This window comes from Electrophorus electricus, chromosome 1 (assembly GCF_041902795.1).
Source record: "Electrophorus electricus isolate QZ-2024a chromosome 1, ASM4190279v1, whole genome shotgun sequence".
Lineage (NCBI taxonomy): Eukaryota > Metazoa > Chordata > Actinopteri > Gymnotiformes > Gymnotidae > Electrophorus > Electrophorus electricus.
Window position 1 is genome coordinate 21,258,343 of NC_137497.1, and position 20,378 is coordinate 21,278,720.

The 20,378-nt window shown below is 40.8% G+C and overlaps 2 pseudogenes across 1 annotated transcript in view; both read right to left on the bottom strand.

Moving 5' to 3' along the window:
• Positions 1-869: 869 nt before the first annotated feature.
• LOC145659787 (5S ribosomal RNA) lies at positions 870-978 on the bottom strand (annotated as a pseudogene).
• Positions 979-5,147: 4,169 nt separating this feature from the next.
• Positions 5,148-20,378, bottom strand: part of LOC145657488 (protein NLRC3-like) — a 24,489-nt pseudogene continuing 9,258 nt past the window's right edge. The window contains exons 6-11 of the transcript XR_014123216.1: positions 18,939-20,378; positions 16,136-16,306; positions 9,638-9,811; positions 8,741-8,914; positions 6,034-6,080; positions 5,148-5,947 (exon numbers count right to left, since the gene is read on the bottom strand). The exon at positions 18,939-20,378 is cut by the window's right edge and continues 342 nt beyond it. The product of XR_014123216.1 is annotated as a protein NLRC3-like (transcript). The remainder of the gene's footprint in view (positions 5,948-6,033; positions 6,081-8,740; positions 8,915-9,637; positions 9,812-16,135; positions 16,307-18,938) is intronic.

A 20,378-nucleotide genomic window follows, 5' to 3' on the forward strand; every position in this document is an offset into this window, starting at 1 on the left:
AACAAGACAATAACATGTCGAAAAGATCTGCGCTAACATTAACAGGCATGCTGTTGTGTCACCATAGCAACCACAGCAGCTAGGGTTTTTACACAGGATACAAGATTTCATTACATTGCGATTAGCAAACTAACATTTTCAAAAGAAACATAAAATAAAAAATAATATCTCTGTACCTGTGATGATATATAAACATGTAAAAAAATCAATTGCTTGTTAATATGTATGTATGTATGTATTTGTATGTGTATGTGTATGTGTATGTGTATGTGTGTGTGTGTGTGTGTGTGTGTGTGTGTGTGTGTGTGTGTGTGTGTGTGTGTGTGTGTGAGAGAGACAGACTTGGCTCCCCTGGTAGAAGGAACAGAATGAATATAGTTAGCAAACGAAAGAAAGGCCGCAGGAACTAAAATTAGTCTATCCCTTCCCAAAACAAAACCCATTAAAATGTACATAGCACATATCATGTAGAAAGGGATTGAAGAATAAAACCATGTTCTAATCCCAGAATGATTGCACGGAGTTTAACTTGACGCAACCAACCTCCAGTTCCGTTAGTACAAGCTTTGAGTGGCGTGCGGTCCAACGCACCTATATAATTGCTCCGAAAGTGTTCGCATACACGAACGGCATAATACATGCAGGTAAGAGAAAGATGTAAAAGTAAAGAAACATGGAGTTGTTTTAGTGAAATTGATAAGACAAACATTCATACGTTTATGAGAACCCGGTGCACTTACTAAGTTCCAAATTGCTACAGTTCTAAACCTAAAAGCAAGAAAGAAAGCATAAAATAAAACCCTAAAGAAATGAAGCCACGTTGTACGTGAAAAGCGGCAAAAATGAAAAGAAACATAGCTAAGAAGAAAAGCTTACAGCACCTGGTATTCCCAGGCGGTCTCCCATCCAAGTACTAACCAGGCCCGACCTTGCTTAGCTTCCGAGATCGGACGTGTTCAGGGTGGTATGGCCGTAATCATTAAAAATGGCGAAATGTGCGCCTTTTATGGAATACATCGACAGCGTGGCTACAGACACATTCACCCGATTAAGCTCTTATCGAAGCAATAAAACAATGCCTTACACAATGCCTTGATGTTTTTGCTTTCTTTTTTTCATTGCTTTAACATGCTCTTCCTCTCTGGAATATGCAGGATGATCCGTTGCTTAAAATGATATGACGTTTAGTTTAGAATTTAATTGCCCTTTTTTTCTGTCTTTTTCTGTATTATTAATAGATCTCTGCCCAGCGTGCTTTGCTTGTGGTGTTCCTATGCACCTTTAATGATGTTGCTCCACTTAAGAATACAATCATTAGGGACAAAAAATTAGTCCCTTGGTATAATGAGCACATTCACAATTTAAATCAAAACACTCTCCCCACATGATGCAGAAAAGATGGTCCATGCAGTTATTACATCAAGATTGGACTACTGTAATGCAGTAATGTCTGGCTGTAACATTAAGCACCTAAACAAGCTTCAGCTAGTTCAAAATGCAGCAGTCAGAGTTCTTACAAGATCTTCTTTGATCACATAACTCCTATCTTAGCTACTTTACATTGGCTCCCAGCAGAATTTCGTATTGATTATAAAGTACTTCTAATAACCTACACAGCACTGAACCTTAGAGAACCAGAGTACCAGTAGCATTTTCCTATAAAGCTCCCACATTATAGAATAACCTTCCTGTAAATGTTTGAGATTCAGACAGTCCCAATATTTAAGGCTGAAAACATGTCTACTTATTAACTACTTCCCATCTTAGGTAAAGGTGTAGATCTGGAGGTCCATGGGCATTGAGAGTTCTGGTAAACTGGGATGTGATGATGCTGTCACTTCACCTCTCTTTTGTCACTCTAGTTTGTTGACTGTGAGCAGCAGAGTGCTGATGTTCCAGGGTGCCGTCGTGCCTGTGTTTCCTTCTGGCTCTATCCTTCCTTTTAGTTGTGCTGCTATAGCTACATCTGCCAGAGTCCATCTTTGCACATAATAGTTCTCTAATTTTCACACCTTCTACCTGGACATGTCTAATGTCTAATAATCTAGTCTCTCTGTCTGCTGAGGTTCACCTGCCCCTGATGTCATGATGTTACTGAGCCTCATTCCGTCTCAGCTGCCATGGCTCCTCCCACCACCCCCTGATGCCCCCTGCTGTAGCCCACCACACCTCCACCCCAGACAACTACTTCTCCATTGCCCTTGATGGACGTTCTCTTGCGGGATGGGTTTCGTACACATGCACACCATCGGGACAAGACTAGGACATCTAGAACATTGGACTAGACATTAACGTTTTCATTTTCTGTTATTTTTCTCCTAAAATTATTATTGTGGTGACCGTTGCTGGCAAGAGGAGGATGGTGCCCTTTTGAGTCTTGGTTCCTCTCAAGGCTTCTTCCTCATGCTCTAGGGAGTTTTTCCTCTCCACTGTCACCCTTGGCTTGCTCACTGGGGGCTTTGGACTCTGACATTTGTAAACCTGCTTTGTGACATCTGTTGTAAAAAGCACTATATAAATATGTTTGCAGTTCTCTGCTTCTATAATTATATATGTATGTGTATTGCATGTGTGTGTGTGTGTATTTGTGTTATGTGTGTGTGTGTGTGTGTGCGTGTGTATTTTGAGGGATTTCTAATCATTCCTACATGGTGTAGAACTAAATCCTTCAGGATTAGTCAGGCCACAGCCTGTATAAGTCAACACTGGCTCCACCTGCTCCTGTTCGCTCCTGTCGTCTGAAGTTCACCCGTGTTACATCACTGCTGTGTTCCCTTCGCTGGCTTCCAGTAGCTGCTCACATCAGATGTAAAAACCCTGATGTTCACTTAAAAAGCCAAGAATGGAGCAGCTCCTCCCTACGTGATGACACTGGTCAAAGCCCAGCCCCAACCTCAAATACACCTTCCTTCAAGTCTCATGGAAGACAAGCGTCAAGACTCTTCCCTGATCATCTCCAGATGGAGGCATATTCACCATAAAAGTCCCCTTTAACACACTACGATTTCTTTTCCCTCCAAAACAACATGGAAGTCTCTCCACAAAAATAATCACAGGTAAGTTATTTTTCTCTTAATCTAGTTTTGTTTTACCTACTCAATCAAATATACAAACTTTTCTGGCTAGATAAACATTATACTTAAACTCTAGTAACATATTATAAGAATAATATTTCATCTCAAATACTTACAATACATTTCTATAATACATTTCACTCATACTGTGTACAACATCTGTATCTGTGTCACTCCAACACTCAGAAAACAGAATGAAAAACCTTTCAGTTTCCAAAGATTTCCACAGAGTACAGAGTTTAACACATTGAGGTTATGATTCCAAAGCATGTGTAACTTGTAGAACAGTATTTATGTCATATGTACAGAAATCAACTGCAGCTCAGTCCTTTATTGGAGCATCATTTATCATTTATTGTGTGAGGGAGGGAGGGAGGGAGGGAGTGAGGTTTAGAGTGTCTGTGTGCTTGTTTGTGTCTGGGTGTGACAGAGCGAGAGAGAGCGAGTGTGAGAGGGGTGTAGAGTGTTTGTGTGAGAGGTATAGTGTATAGTGTGAGAGAGGTGTAACGTGTGTGTGTCCTGTATTGGAGCATAATATATAGTGTGTGTGTGTGTGTGTGTGTGTGTGTGTGTGTGTGTGTGTGTGTGTGTGTGTGTGTGTGTGAAAGAGAGTGAGAGGTATAGAGTGTATGAGAGAGAGATGTGTAGCGTGTATGTGTGAGAAAGAAGTGTAGAGCGTGTAAGAGTGTGTGTGAGAGAGGTGTGTATGTGTATGAGAGAAAGATACAGGTGTATACAGGTGTATTTTGTGGTATTGTGTGTGTGTGTGAGAGAGAGAGGTGTGAGAGAGAGAGGTGTGTGAGCGTGTGTGTGTAAGAGTGTGTGTGTGAGAGAGAGAGAGAGGTGTTTTGTGTGTGTGTACGTGCATATGTTTGTGTAAGAGACTTGTAGTGTGTGTGTGTGTGTGTGTGTCACAGAGAGATGTACTGTCTGTTTGTGTGTGTGAGAGAGGTGTGTCTGTGTATGTGTGTGAGTGTGTGTGTAAGAGAGAGAAAGAGAGAGGTGGTGTGTGTGTGTTCGTGTGTGTGTGTGTGTGTGAGAGAGAGAGAGACAGAGACAGGTGTAGTGTGTGTAAGAGACAGAGAGACAGAGAGGTGTATTTCGTGTGTGTGTGTGTATGAGTGTGTGTGAGTAACACAAGGGTGTAGTGTGTGTGTGCAGGCATGCAAGAGAGAGGTGTAGAGTGTGTTTGTGTGAGATAAAGAGCAAAGTGTGTGTGTGTGTGTGTGTGTGTGTGTGTGTGTGTGTGTGTGTGTGTGTGTGTGTGTGTGTATGTGTGCGTGTTTGTTTCAGAGAGAGGTGTGTGTGAGTTTGTATTATGATGTTCACCAGTTGTGTGTGTAGAGGTGTATGTGTTTCCCTGCAGACTCAGGTGTTCCTTCAGGACACAGGAGGTTATTCTAGCTCACACACACACACACACACACACTGAGGAGTCATAACCAACCCAATCAGGATACCAAAGCCCAAACCCTGCATAGAGGGACTCTGAATGTGGAGTGGAGTGTGTGAGTGTGAGTGAGTGCATGAAAGAGAGTGTGAGGTATAGAGTGTATGACAGAGAGAGATGTGTAACGTGTATGTGTGAGAAAGAAGTGTAGTGTGTGTAAGAGTGTGTGTGAGAGAGAGGTGTGTCTGTGTATGTGTGTGAAAGAAAGATACAGGTGTATTTTCTGTGTGTGTGTGTGTGTGAGAGAGAGAGTTTTAGTGTGTGTGTCACAGAGAGATGTACTGTGTGTTTGTGTGTGTAAGAGAGGTGTGTGTTCGTGTGTGTGTGAGAGTGAGAGACAAACAAGGGTGTAGTTTGTGTGTGTGTATGTGTGTGCATGTGTGCAAGAGAGAGGTGTAGAGTGTGTTTGTGTGTCTGAGAGAAAGAGCAAAGTGTGTGTGTGTGTGTGTGTGTGTGTGTGTGTGAGACAGACAGAAAGAGAGAGGTGTGTGTGTGTATGAGTGTGAGAGAGAGACACAAGGGTGTAGTGTGTGTGTGTGTGTGTGTGTGTGTGTGTGTGTGCGAGCGTGCAAGAGAGGTGTAGAGTGTGTGTGTGTGTGTGTAAGAGAAAAAGCAAAGTGTGTGTGTGTGTGTGTGTGAGAGAGAGAGAGAGAGAGATAAAAAATGAAAGACTGCAGTTTTTCATTTACCATTATGTGTGTGTGTGTGTGTGTGTGTGTGTGTGTGTGTGTGTGTGTGTGTGTGTGTGTGTGTGTGTTTTGTATTTTATACTCAGCAGGCATGTGTGTATTATGATGTTCACCAGTTGTGTTTGTAGAGGAGTGTGTTTCCCTGCAGACTCAGGTGTTCCTCCAGCACACAGGAGGCTATTCTAGCTCACACACACACACTGAGGAGTCAAAACCCAAAAACCATTGAAGATAAAACCCAAACCCTGCATAGAGGGGCTCAGTGAATGTGGAGTGGAATGTGTGTAAGTGTGTGAGTGTGTGTGTGTGAGAGGAGACGCTGTAGAAGGACAGAATGCCGGCGGGCCAGTCCAGATACACTCCTACTCTGTTGGAGCTGGAGGGGGCAGAGATGGCAGTTCTCTTATTATTGTGACAGACAGTGTATCTGTTATCAGAGCAGCTCAGACTCCAGGACTTTACATTACGTCCAAACACACAGTCATAACTGCCTCCTTTCCTCCTGATTCCTTTATATGTCACTGATATAACAGCCCCTCCCCCACTCCACTCAACCTCCCAGTAACAGCGTCCAGTCAGACTCTCTCTACACAGAACCTGCTTCCAGACATCAAATCTCTCTGGATGATCAGGATACAACTGCTGCTGCTCCACACACGTCACCTTTCTGTTCCCCTCAGACAGGGAGAGACGTGTGTGTGCTGTGTTTGGGTCCAGTGTGAGGTCACACGCATCTGCATACAAGAAGACACATTAGAGGAGAGATCACAAATACTGTGTGTGTGTGTGTGTGTGTGTGTACATTACATTTGGTTCTTACATTTTCTTAGTCCTGGTTTGGTTCTGGGCTTCCCAGCATGCTCCAACCTAAACACACACACACACACACACACACACACACACACACACACACATACACACACACACACACACACACACACACACACACACACACACACACAGATAATAAATAATTCTGTCTCTCTCACACACACAAAGGTTCTCTCTCTCTCTCTCATACACACACAGATAATAGTTCTCTCTCTACCACATACAGATAATATTTCTGTCTCTCTCTGTCTCACACACACAGATAATAGTTCTGTTTCTCTCATACACAGAAATAGATCTGTCTGTCTCTCTGTCTCTCTCTGTTTCTCTCTCTCTTTTTCACATACACACACAGATAATGGTTCTGTATCTCTCTCTCTCTCTATCTCCCACACAGATAATAGTTCTGTCTCTCTCTCTCTCGGTCTCACACACAGATAATAGTTGTGTGCCTCTCTCTCTCTCTCTCTCGCTCTCTCTCTCTCTCTCTCTCACTCACACACACACACACACACACAGAGATTATAGTTCTGTCTCTCTCTCTTTCACATACACACATAAATAATAGTTCTGGCTCTCTCTCTCTCACACACAAACACACACAGATAATAGTTCTCTCTCTCTCTCTCTCTCTCTGTCTCACACACACACACACACACACACACACACACACACACGCGCGCACAGGCATACATTTCTCTCTATCTGACACAAAGACCTACAGAGCCTTTTCTTATAAAGCTCCCACACTATGGAATAACCTTACTGTAAATGTTTGAGATTTTCAATATTTAAGGCTGCAAACATATCTACTTATTATTAACTACTTCCCATCTTAGGTAAAGGTGTAGATCTGGGGGTCCATGGGCATTGGGAGATCTGGTAAACTGGGATGTGATGACGCTGTCACTTCACCTTTCTTTTGTCTCTCTAGTTAGTTGACTGAGAGCGGTGGAGTGTTGATCATGCCTGTGGTTCCTTTTAGCTGTGCTGCCACAGCTACATCTGCCAGAGTCCATCTTTGCACATCATAGTTCCCTATTTTACACACCCTCTTCCTGGACATGTCTAATAATCTAGTCTCTTTGTCTGCTGAGGTTCCCCTGCCCCTGATGTTGTGATGTTACTTTTTCAGCTGCCATGGCTCCTCCCACCACCCCATGATGCCCCCTGCTGTAGCCTCCCACACCTCCACCCCACACAGCTACTTGTCTGTTGCCGTTCACTCTTCTCGTACAGGAAGAGTTTCGGTCAAGCGCACACCGTCGGGACCAGACTAGGACTTCTAGAAAAACAGACTAGACATTAATTGCTTATTGTTCCATTTTTCTTTATGTATTTCTCTCCATCTTACTACTTATTCTGCTCCTTATTGTCTATATTCTTACTACTGTAATGTCCGTTATCGGCCAGAAGACCCCCACCAGTTTATAGACCATCAGAACCAGTACACTGAGGACACTGTCAGCAGTGACATCCACACGTCTCTCACACATCTGGAGGACATGGACAGTTATGTTCCAGTGCTGTTCACTGATTACAGCTCAGCATTCAACAGTCACGCCAACCAAACTGACTGAAACACTCACCACTGGACTCAAACCCTCCTTCTGTAAATGGGGGCTGAACTTTCTAACAGACGGAATCAGTCAGTCAGAACTGGCAGTGTACATCCAGCACAAGGACTGAGAACACTGGGACCCCCCCAGGACTGTGTGGCTGCCCAGTATAACACCAGCATCATCAAACTGGTCTGACTGATCACTGGGGGATGAGACAGCATAAAGGAGGGGGCTGACAGAGCTGGTGACACGGTGTCATGACAACCATCTCTCCATGAATGCAGACAAGACCAAGAAGATGATTATTGACCAAAGGAGGAAGGAGAAGCAGCAGCAGACACCACTACAGACAGGAGAGATTGAGGTGGAGAGGATGAACTCCTTCACCTTCCTGGAGTTCACATCAGTGAGGACCTCACCTGGACCTACAACACACACCACATCAGTGAGGACCTCACCTGGACCTACAACACACACCCCGCATCAGTGAGGACCTCACCTGGACCTACAACACACACCACATCATAAATAAATCCCAAAAGTATCTGCTGTGTCCTCTGTTTACTTCACAGAGAATAACATTATCCACCAAATAATGATCTGTGATTACAAATAACAATGAAATAAACTACACACAACCACGATGCTTTCAAAAGGTATGAGATGTACGCAGACACAACTGCATTAGCACAGATATAATAACTATAATAACTACAATAACTACAATAACTATAACTCTTGGAGTTGTTCTCTCTCACTCTGCGATCGCTACACACATGAACCGACTCACTGCTACTGACACCCTGTGGTTCTTAAATGAATTACAACTAAACTCAAAAAATGGAACAAAGTTTCTAAACTCCTGGCAGAACAGCATCTGTACTTCCTGAGGAGGCTGAGGAAATGTAGCATGTCAACTAAAACTCGGCAGTTCCTACAGGAGAACGATAGAGAGTGAACTCACCAGCCACCACAGTATGATATGGGAACTGCACTACTCAGGAATGGAAGACTCAGTTTTCATTATTTTCTCATTTTCACTGTTTCATAAACACACACACACACACACACACACACGCGTAAGCACACACAAACAAACGCACATACGCATGCACACACTATAACGTTCCATACCTGAGTGTGCCCAGTCTGCAGTGGGGATCCTCCAGTCTAGCAGAGAGCAGCTTCACTCCTGACTCTCCTGGGTGGTTGTATGTCAGATCCAGTTCTTTCAGATGGGAGGGGTTTGACCTCAGAGCTGAAGCCAAAGAAGAACAGCCTTCCTCTGTGACCAAACAACCAGACAGTCTGCAGAAAGGAGGGAAACAGGTAGAGAGACAGAGAGTGAGATGCATTTCCAGACCAGCCTGCATGGGGCAGCTAGAGAGGCTGGTAACTGTAGTAGAGGTTCCTACACTCTCATCTCCAAGATGGTGTCCTCCATGGCAGATGGCTTTGTTCACTCTTCTCCAGATTGGTGCTGTCTGTGTTTATTTTAGCTCTTATTTTTATTCCTGCCCTTCAGAACTCTAGTGCACTATTAACCTACATCAGAAGAACCCTAAAGCTGGACTTACACTGTGTGATTTCAGTGGTCTTATAAGACTGATACATGTCAGACTGTATGAGATGATGCCAGTAAAATCTTGGCAGAATTCTACATCTGGCTGTGATAACAGGAGTAATAACACTGTCACATTTCTGGACCTGTGAATCAGAGAAAGCTGTTTAATGACATTTTTAATATAGAGACAGGACCAGTAACAATGCAGAGAAAAAGTCTAAGAATCCAAAGTGATGCATGCTTATATATGTTTGGCAGTTTTGTTTATGCCATTAACACAGGTATAAACAACAGTCCTTTAATCTATGAGTCTTTTCTTTAGCAAGAAGGTGATTCCTGCTATTAGTAGAGAAACTGAATTCTGGCACAAAGATGTGGCCAAATCATTATTCCTAGTGAATTTCACTAGAAAGCTCATCTTATTTTTAGATACAAGAAGAATATTTATTGACTATAACAAATCTCACCTGAGTATATCCAGTTTACAGTGTGAACTCTTCAGTCCAGCAGAGAGCTGCTCCACTCCTGAATTTTTCAGGTCGTTGTTACTAAGGTCCAGTTCCCTCAGGAGGGAGTTTGGCAGTAGCAAAGCTGATGCCAGATTTTCACAAATGTTTTCCCCAAGATTACAGGTAGCTAGACTGCAAGTAGATACAAGAGACATTACAATATACCCTACAGTAGATACAACAAATATACTCTACAGTAGATACAACAGACATTACAATATAGTCTACAGTAGATACAACAAATATTACAATATAATCTACAGAAGATACAACAGATGTTACAACATACTCCATAGTATATAGTATAGTGCAATTTTTTTGCATTATGGGAAATTTCTGAGAAATTGATATCCAAAATCAGCATATTGTAAATGAGTACATGATCACCTAATGGTAGTATGACTTTAATACAGGATTATTAAACTTCCGCGTGCTGTCTGGACAGCAGAGTCCCTTGCAGTCTTCAAACACAGACTGAAGACCCATTTGTGGAATATTTAAATGACCACTGATCCTGCTCCTATGTTGACTAACTGAAACTCTAGTACTTATTGTAGGGTGTTGTTTATTACTCTGATGTTGACTGCTCCTATGTTGACTAACTCTAGTACTTATTGTTTATTGCACTGATTGTCTGTTATAGAGCTTATATGTATTTTGCACTTCTAGGCATTAGCACTGATCCCTGTATTTCAACAGTATTCTAGTTCATTGGTATCTTGCACTCTAACCTACTTTACTGGCTTGGATCTGTTCTATGAGAAAATGACAAAGCACCTTTTTAAGTCGCTCTGGACAAGAGCGTTTGCCAAATGGCGTAAATGTAAATATAAATGTATTCTTATGTGGTCATGGAACTGTGTTGGCTTTATGGGACATTTCTGTGAAATAGATATCCAAAATCAACCTAAATTAAATACATCTAAATGTATTATGATTTTAATAGGGGTTTATTAAAAAAATAATAGTGAAATTTGTCTAAACTTATTGCGCTGATAGCCAAGGTACACTACTCATATGTGGTAAGTGGACATGTTCTGGCATTATGAGAAATAACTGAGAAACAAATATCCATATTCAGCCTTTATGAAATGAATACAAATTCACCTGAAAGGTAGTACGAATTTAATATGGCTTTATGAAAAAATGGTAGAGTGAAATCTGTCCAAACTTACTCTGCTAATAGCCAAGGGCTCCTACTCTAATGTAGTAGTAGAACTTTCCTGGCATTATGGGAAATTTCTGAGAAATAGATATCCAAATTCAGTTTATACAAAATTAGGGCATTATTTCGCCTAAAGGTAGTTTGACTTTAATATGGATGTATGAAGACATTGTACAATGAAATGTGTCCAAACTTACTGTGCTAATAGTCAAGGGCTCCTACTCACATGTGGGAGTGGAACTGTTTTTACATTAATGTTAAAATTCAGAAAAATATGTAACCATACTTTCTCTGAATTAAATGGGCATGTAAACATCATTACAAATATAAATACTTCAATACAGATTTATTAAAAACTGGTGCAGTAGAATCTTTTCAGACTTGATCTGGTGATATCCAAGGGCCACCACTCAATTGGCAGTGGAATATTTCAGCCCTGGAGTTCCCCTGCCCTGCAGATTTGCCACATTTCACTGTTTCAGCTGGCAGTCAAGATCTATAATAACCTTCTGAGAAACATTATGAAAAAAAAGCTTTTCCACAATGCTTATTAAGCTGTGTAAATATATTACCAATTGCGTTAAATCTAATTATGCAATTAAACTAGTTCAATCAAGTAAACTGTATTTTGTACTTTTAAATGTAGTAAACGTACATGTCCCTAAGCAACGTGCATTGCTTAAGTAGCCTTAGCTTGCGGTGAGCAGCGAAATACCGTAAAATCGTGCATAAAGGAGCATTGAATTTAAAGCGCGGATGACTTGACCGTGAATCGCTAAAGCGCGGATAGCGTGATCGCGGTTGTAACCTAGTAACCACCTGTAACCTAGTAACCACCTGTAACCTAGCTACAAGGTTTAAATGTGTTTAAACTGATGTAGGGGACATGACTGATTAATACACGGCTGTACTTCATGAACACCAGATGTTATAAATCACATCCCCGTCAAATCTCCCGTCACACCCTCACCCTCCTCCCTCCCGCTCTCAACTACGTGAAGATCGAACCGCATTTCTCCTAAAGTCTGTAACTTGATTGTTGCAAAGACAAGAAGTCCAATCTTGTTTATTGTCAACATATAATCAACACAGATTTTCTTTGCTAGCATCACCTAGTTAGCTGTTATACATGAATGTCGATCAGAGACTCAGTGAAAAGCTAATAGAGGTTTTGTCTGTCTGTCTTAATCCATCTACTTTTACTTTTAGTCTGTCCCTTTCTGGCATTTTCCTTTTCTCTTGGAAATCAGCATAGCAGCAAATATCCTCCAATTCCAGTTTGTGAGATTTTCTGTCATTTGCATGATCCAGTTCTCTTCACCTCAGTAAGTTAAAACAGCTCCCCTGATGCTATTGGCCACTGTAATGACGTTATTCAATATTCCACTGTCACGGGCCCGTCCTACCACATATGTGATTGGATAAAATTACTATCACTCAAATTGGAAACCTTGTCACTCATATTGCTGTTACTGCTGGACCCAAGTGCTTCTTGGATATTCATGTTATTACTACCTTTATTTTTTTTCAAATGGTACAATTTTAAGAATTTGTGGAGTGTTTTTATTGTACCTTTTGACATTTTTAATACGTCAACATAGACTTCTTAAAAACACAAGGGCAACAATCACAAGGTTATTACTGTATTTCTAGACCAAGCTGTTTTCTTCTGTTTTGTGTGCTCCCAGTTTTAGTTGAGAAAAATATTAGGAACATTATCTTCACTACATATAATGGTGTTATACTGTTTCTGACCAATCTGGTGCTCTACATACACCCAAACACACCCTGCTGCTACCACACTACAGTTACAGTGAATCTACAAACACTCCATAACTGCAGCCTGATAAGATCTAATAGACAGACTGAACACAGGCATGCTAATAGAACACAGATTTGTACCTTCAGTTTCCAGAGTTGGTTCTGTCCTAGAACAACTTCCCCAGGTCATTTGAGCCACTGTTGGGTAGTGTAGTCTGTTGTGTGGCTGTGTGTAACAACATAAAATATCTTGGGTGTAGAAGATTACTGTACAATCACTGAGTGGATTTGAGATTGTTACATCTACTACTGTATTTTCTTTTCTCTCTTCTGGTTTATGTTTAATGAAGACAGGTTTGGCGTGGAGCATGTGTTGGGTTTGGTTTTTATTCTGGCTTATACTCCCCATAGAGACAGACGGCATGTTTGTAGATCTCTATCACTTTTTAGTAATAGTGTTTGTGCTCAGAATAAAGTGTCTGTTGTGGTCTCTCCCCCTACACTGGTACATAACAGATGTATAAAGGTTGGTATCTCTCTATAATCATCTGCAGCTGAAATAACCTGCAGCTGAAGATGGCTGCTTCCAACACTCCTTTACCATTTATCAAACACCCTTAGATAATACTGATGATGTTCTTCATAATTTGTGAACCCTAAAGACAACCCTGATACTATATTGTGTGGGATGTAGCCTGGACACATATTAATGTGTAATATATTAAAACTGTAGCATGACCATTGTATTAGAGTGTTGCTATGAACAATGCATTAAATAAAATATTTTTACACATTTTTTTCTTTTTTTAATAGAACAGTGCCTTGAATCTCCCACTATTTGTATTTTATATACTTTCCCTGCAAAACACCTTCACTATTGTTTCTGAACTTCTGAGCCCTCCAGCCATCTTGTGGTTTTAAGTATTTTCTGTGGTCAGGGTTTGTTCTCCTGTATGGAGGAAGCACAAAGACAAGGAGCACAGTAAGGGGTCCAGTGAGGAGCACATTCTATCAGTGGGGGTCCAGTGAGGAACACATTCTATCAGTGGTGGTCACACACAGATAATAGTTCTGTCTCTCTCGCTCTCACCCACACACACAGATAAACGTTCTGCCTCTCTCTCTCTCTCTCTCTCTCTCTCTCTCTCTCTCTCTCTCTCTCTCTCTCTCTCTCTCTCTCTCTCTCCTCCTCTCTTTCTCACACACACACACACACACACACACACACACACACACACACACACACACACACACACACACACACAAATAATAGTTCTGTCTCTCTCACCCACAGTAGTTTTGTCTCTCTCTCTTACACACACAATGTTCAGTTGAGGTGAAGCATTATAAACAGTAAATGAAACATACTTGTGTCAATCTGTATAATAAATAAGATTTCAAACGGTAGTAATGTTTGTCCTGAACAGTGTGAGGTCTGGTTTACTGTGTATAAACAGTAGTCATATTGGCTCTGAACTAAACAGTGTGAGGTCTGGTTTACTGTGTATAAACAGTAGTTATATTTGTCCTGATCTAAACAGTGTGAGCTCTGGGTACTGGCTGGCAAATAGTTTTAGCACCAAATGTCCAGTTGAGGCCTGCAGAAAATATTTATTGGAGGGACAGATGGGACCAGTGAACATCTTGTGGTGACACATTAAAATGCCATTACAGCACAGAGGTATATCAGGGTACACAAGTTAATATAGTGGTAAAACCACTATTATAGTGTATAATAAACTACATACTGTTTAATTCCTTATCAGATTATGACATTCACATGAGGTCAGTCAGGGAATCATTAATTAACCCATAAGATTACAATTTGAATGAATCATCACCAATAAATCAAGGGTGTGGGTTACATAAACATAAATATTATTAGCTGAGAAAGGTTTCATTTCTGTCCAGCACTTAATATTTTATATCACTTACAAGTATCTTCCATTCTTTGATTCATACCCTCAAAAAAGGTTGTATTTCAAGATTCCAAAAATTTTACTTATGGTTATAATTCTATTTGTGGTTATATTTCTACATGTAGTTATATTGCTACATTTGGTTATAATTCTACATGTGAATATAATTCTACATGTGGTTATATTTCTATGTGTGGTTATAATTCTCAGTGTATCTGAATTATGTAGTATCAAATGATGAATTAGGGGTGCAGAAATGTCTGATCTAAAGTTCTGATGTAATTACAAAACACCACACATGCTATGCACCACACACATACACACACACACACACACACACACACACACACACACACACACACACACACACACACACACACACACACTTCACTCCTTCTCTCCTCCTAATCTCCTGATTACTGATTACTGTGTCTTGTGTGTCTTTCTTTCTCTATTGTAATTAAGTCCACAGGTTCACTCGTCCAGTGCTGAACATTGTTCTTCACTACTGTGTTCAGATGTCCTGAGTTTACTGTCAGCTGTCTGCTCAGTTTCTCTCTCTGCTGACTCCACGTCTTCTACCATCACTGTTCTATTTTAGTTTGATGTCTCTGGCTTGATGAAAATATTAGCAGCCAACATTCACTCCTAAGTCAAGCTAATATGATGTTAGTGTGAGGTATCTAGGAGTAGTAACCAACAATATACTGTAACTTGGCAAGCTTAAGGTTACTAATATTAGCCAGCTACATGTTTCATGAAAACACCCATCGAGAGAGATCACAGGTTTATCTTAAGGAATAACCAATAAACCTTTCAGTTCTATTGAATGAATATTAACTTGTTGTGTTCTTTCCTCCAGCACGGCTGTCAGTTCAGCTCATCTCAACATGTGTTGAACACACGGTGTAAATCATAATGAGAACAGGGTCTCCCACCCAAAAACACAAGGGAATCATATGTGCTTGTAAAAGTGTCCTGTAATGTGTCTAGAACCTCGATGGTTCAGCTTTAAATGTTTTAATTAAGATTTTAAGGGCTTTTATTTGCAGAGAGATTAGAATGATTGATGTTTACAGTGTTTCCATACATAAACTACATAAAATCACTCAGTGAAAATCTTACATTAGAACACTTCATTTTACAACACTGTTGTTGGAGTTTCTGAATATATTCATCCTCTAAGACATTTTGCAAAATTTCTGCGCTCAGGTGATCCAAAAATGCAGCTTGTGGACAAAATAACAAAGCGCCTAGTTGAAGCAGCATTGTAATAAATACACCTGTACATGTGAACAAGGACTCATTTGTGTCTTCTCTTTACAATGTTATATTTTTCTTCTAGACTTGAATATCTATCTGCTCATGCATCACAAATGTAACTCTTTGTCTCCACAGTGTGGTCATTTAATGAAATGCAGCGAGGTTTCAACAGAAAACTATATTTACAAATATTTAGAGAAGAGAACTTTATAACATAATATGAAAGTGTACATTTCCTTGCATTGCCTTGTCTGGCAATGTTTGTTTAATACTGTACTATAAGGGAGTTGACACTGACCTTTTTAAATGGCTCTTTATTTACATTCAAAAATAGTCACAGAAACTCACCTGAGAATCTCCAGTTTACAGTGTGAACTCTTCAGTCCAGCACAGAGCTGCTCCACTCCTGAATTCTGCAGGTCATTATTATTTATCTTCAGCTCTCTCAGTGAGTTTTCTGTTTGTAGAACTGATGTGAGAGATTTGCAAGACTCTTCATTGAGACCACAGCCAGATAGTCTGTAAAAGAGTAAATACAGTAAATAATGTAGTTCAGTCAGAGGATGATGAATTCAAAGATCTGAACTGCTAATAAAAAATTTAAGGAGCACTTGAAAGGCCTGGAACACACTGATACATTTTTAGCCTTTTAATTTTACAAACACAGTAACATTTCAACACTACCGTGTCTTCATCAAAGACAAAATGGACAAAGACATGACAAATAACATTCATTAGCAACCTAAGACAGGTGACCAAATAATGGATGGTTGGTTCATAAGTCAGTGAATGGCAGTTACCATAATCAGAGTCCAAGTATCAAAATATCCCACCCCTAACACCATAACAGGAAACAGAACAACATAGATCTCATTCAATGTTTCACAAATACAAATACACTAATATACAAACAGAACATATTGTTGGAAGACATACAGAGTAGTGATTATGGAGAAATAAACACTGCAGTATTGATTATGTTAGAATGAACTCCGCAGTAGTGATTTTAGAGGAATAAATCACTGTAGTATTTATTGTGGAGGAATAAACACTGCAATAGTGATTACTGGAGGAATGAACATAGCAGTAGTGACTATGGAGTAATGAACACTGTAGTATTGATTATGGAGGAATGAACATTGCAGAAGTGAATATTAGTGTATGAACACTGCAGTAGTAATGATGGTGGGATGAACACTGCAGTAGTGATTATGGAGGAATGGACAGAATGCAGAGAGCAGAATCTTTTACTAGTCTTTACATTCCTGTGCTCACACTGAGTCACTGATCATGAAACATTCTCCTCTGCCTTTGCTTTTCCCAGTGAGGTCCTGAGTTCTGTCTGTGTGGTGCACCGAGAATCCTGGAGGTTTAATTGCTGAGTCAGGGACCCATCAGTCAGTCAGGTGTGTGTGAGGCAGACCCCATCAGTCAGTCAGGTGTGTGTGACTCAGACTCCATCAGTCAGTTAAGTGTGGGTGAGGCAACTATCTCATGTCTGCTGTTGACATGAAATGTGTCCCTGGAGTTTGTCCTTCATGGACTGTATGTGTGCAGTAAAATACTGGGGAGAGGAGGATGGTTCACATGTTTCAGTTTGATCAGAACTGACTCACTTCTCCTGCACTGCTTATGTGAGGACTCAAGGACATCTGACTTTTTGTACAAAAGAACTGATATGGTCAGTTTCACAACTGTGCTTACATGCATTTGAGTAGAGCCAAATAGTAATACTTTCTGAAATTCATGAAAAAACTTTCAACTGTTCACTCAAATTATGCTTATCATATGATTTGTAAAGAAAAGCATTGTACTAAACTTGAGAGAAATGCAAAACAATCATTTTCACTAGTGGTCTGAGATATTGGTCCCACTGTATGTGAGCAACAGAAGTAACTTGATACAATTTTAGATGAGTGACAGGAGTAATAGCATTAGCTTCTGGCAGACTCACTGCATGTTACATTGATCACACAGAGCTGTGAACGTCACTGCATATTACACTGATCACACAGAGCTGTGAACGTTACTGCATGTTACACTGATTGCACAGAGCTGTGAACGTTACTGCATGTTACACTGATCGCATAGAGCTGTGAACGTTACTGCATGCTACACTCATCATTTTACATTTATGGCATTTAGCTGATGCTTTTATCCAAACCATCTTACAATTATGACTGAGTACAATTTGAGCAATTCAGGGTTAAGGGTCTTGCTCAGGGCTCCAACAGTGGCAACTCGGCAGTCTTGACTAATTAAAAGTCAAGTACCTCAATCACACAGAGCTGAAGGAGTAGTACTGGAATCAGTTGCTGTTAATGATGTTAGTTTATTTTTGACTTAAACCTATTTACAACTAGATTATGACAAATTACCTTGGTAAAATATTTAAACAATGAAAATGTTTCAGATGAAGTCATATTAACACCTACACCTCTATAATGTTCCCAATCACCATCATTGGCTTTAAAGAAAACCTGTGATAAAGTGTGTATGTGCGCGTGTGTACACATTGGTCATGCTCATCATTGTACACTTTTCTCTGTATTGGTCAGTAGTGGTTGAACTGTAATGTTGGTCAGAAAGCTGAACTGAACCCTTTTGTATGTTACACTGTGGGGTGTGTGTCTGTGTGTGTATGTGCATGCATGTGTGTGTGTGTGTGTGTGTGTGTGTGTGTGTGTGTGTGTGTGTGTGTGTGTGCACACTGATAGTTCCTACCTGAACACTTCTGTATGTTACACTGCAGCACATTTTCTGTTTGTTTCACTAAGAATGTGAACTATAAACACTGTTGGCTACTGTTTTAAATGTAGGACCATTCTCAACACACAGACAACTACCCATGACATCAAATATCATACTTTAACCATCATTAATACATTTAGACTAATGAATCACTGGACTGTATTGAATCACTGGACAGTGTTACTAGATTCCAATGTTCCACAACTTTATGGTTTAACTTATGCACCTGGTGTTGGAGCCTTCAATCACCTACATGTGCTTTAATGTAGGATCTCTCTATCCTTCTCTCTCTCTAATGTTCTCTCTCACTCTCCTTTTCATTTTTCACAGAAGACCTTCTGAGTCAAGAACATCCACTGCCTGCTACACCCACTGTTCATCTCTAAATGAAAATACTCACATGGCTTTTCTGGATGCTTTGACCACTGGCAGCAGTCTCAGCAGACATTCCTCTGATGGGTCATATTTCCTCAGGTCAAACTCATCCAGCTCCTCTTCTGAGTTCAGCAACACAAATGCCAGAGCTGACCACTGAGCAGGAGACAGTCTGGCTCCATGGAGACCACTGTTACCTCCTCTGCTCAGGTATGTTTGGACTTCCTGCACTAGAGAATGATCATTCAGTTCATTCAGACAGTAGAACAGATTGATGGATTTCTCTGTAGAGGAACTGTCACTGATCTTCTCCTTGATGTACTTGACTGTTTCCTCTTTGCTGTGAAAGCTGCTTCCTGTCTGTGTCAGTAGGCCTCGTAAGAGAGTCTGATTGGACTCCAGTGAGAGACCCAGAAGGAACCGAAGGAAAAGGTCCAGGTGTCCATTTTGACTCTGTAAGGCCTTGTCCACTGCACTGTTGAGGAGGACAGACATTGGGGTTTTGACCATTTCAGGGTGTTGCTGTTGTAGCACATTGGTGTTGGTGGAGATGAAGGAAGAAAACACATATAAAGCAGCCAGAAAGTCCTGAACACTCAGATGTACAAAGCTAAACACCTTCCCCAGCTGTAGTTCAAACTCCTCTCTGAAGATCTGAGTGCACATTCCTGAATACACTGACATTTCTCTGACATTAATGCCACTGTTTGTCAGGTCTTCCTCATAGAAGATCAGGTTGCCTTTTTCCAGCTGTTCGAAAGCCAGCTTCCCCAGTGCCAGAACATGATCTCTTGTGTGGTGTGGGTGAGTGTCACTTTTTTGATCATACTTTTGGTCCTTGTGTTTGATGTGAAAGATCAGGAAGTGGGTGAACATCTGAGTCAGAGTCTTGGGGATCTCTCCACTCTCTGCTTCATCCAACATTCTCTCTAGAACAGTGGCTGCAATCCAACAGAAGACTGGAATGTGGCACATGATGTAGAGGCTTTTTGACGACTTCATGTGTGTAATGATTCTATTGGCCAGGCTCTGATCACTGATTCTCTTCCTGAAATATTCCTCTTTCTGTGGTTCACTGAACCCTCTTACCTCTGCTACTTGGTCAACACACTCAGGAGGGATCTGATTGGCTGCTGCTGGCCGAGAGGTTATCCAGAGGAGAGCAGAGGGAAGCAGATTCCCCTTAATGAGGTTTGTCAGCAGCACATCCACTGAGGTCGACTCTGTTACATCCCACAATCTCTCATTGTTCTGGAAAGCTAGAGGACGTCTACACTCATCCAGACCATCAAAGATGAACAGAATTTTGTAGTATGTATACTGTTTAGGTTTTAATTCACATGTTTCTGGGAAAAAGCGATGAAGAAGCTCCACCAGACTGAACTTTTTCTCCTTCATCAAATTCAGCTCCCTAAAAGGAAGTGGAAATATGTAGAGAACATCCTGATTTACATTTCTTTCAGAC